Source organism: Salmo salar, chromosome 10 (genome assembly GCF_965601325.2).
Source record: "Salmo salar chromosome 10, fSalSal1, whole genome shotgun sequence".
Taxonomy (NCBI): Eukaryota; Metazoa; Chordata; class Actinopteri; order Salmoniformes; family Salmonidae; genus Salmo; species Salmo salar.
Window position 1 is genome coordinate 23,442,785 of NC_138300.1, and position 1,096 is coordinate 23,443,880.

The following is a 1,096-nucleotide window of genomic DNA, read 5'->3' on the forward strand; positions in this document are numbered from 1 at the left end:
GCCGTGTGTGCTTTGTGAATCATGTGGAACGACGAGCATCACAGTGTCTGATTATGTAGATTAGTCCTCGGTCTTATCTGATGTGGTGTCATTTTTTTTACATGTTAATTCTCAGAAAAAAACGAACTCGCATGGATTAACACTCATGATCTTTGCATTTTGGGAATAGCCAGTACTGTACCTACCTTGAGATTAGACATTGATTTGCAGAACTCTGAGTGGAACACGGAGAGGTGGACTACAAAAGCATGCGAGTGTCCATGTTTCCTCTACTCCAGCAGACGCAGGCTCTTCCCCAGCCATTAGGCAGCAGGGGGAGAGGCGAGTGTGGCGAGAAGGAGAGGAAGGCAGGTCATTATTTAGGGTTTGCTGGAGTGAAAGGCACTGGGATTGCTTTCATTACTGAGCCAAATGCAGCGGCTGATTACCAGTGGGACGAAGAGCAGAGACGAGCGAGATCACTCACCCTTGAGAGGGGGAAAAAGAGCGTAGGCGCAAGGGAGGGAAAGAGTGTAGCGATGAGTAGTACGAATGTCGTAAGTGTACTAAGTAATCCACAAGCACAGTGATTATATCTTTTCAGCGTTCTCCCTAAACTGCTTGTTTTGTTTTGTGTGTGTTCAGATAAGCATCCTATGTTATTATTGTGGGCTAGAGGATTTCTATAAGGGTTTTGTTTGAATATGGTTGCATGTGGGTGGGTACTGTACACCTATACGTATACATGCATTGCACGGAATATCCAGCTGCCTTATCAGAATGTTTGTAATATGAGGTGTGTGGATTATAATATGGCAGCAGCTGGTAATCTCTTAGACTGAGAGGAACAGACACCTGTGATCACTGTGGAGCCAGAGAAATGTCGCACCCATTACACACACAGAGACGCACAAACCTTGAGATTTACACTTCCAACACACACACACATATATTTTTTGTGCACAAATAGAAGTTCATCAAATTGTTTTAGTTGTGGTTGTCATATGATCTGTTTGTCTGGACACTGGCTAGTCATAGGTGACACCACCACACATACCTTTCTCACACACACGCGTAAAGCTCGAGGCTTGCATGGTGCAGAGAAATACCCAGCTGT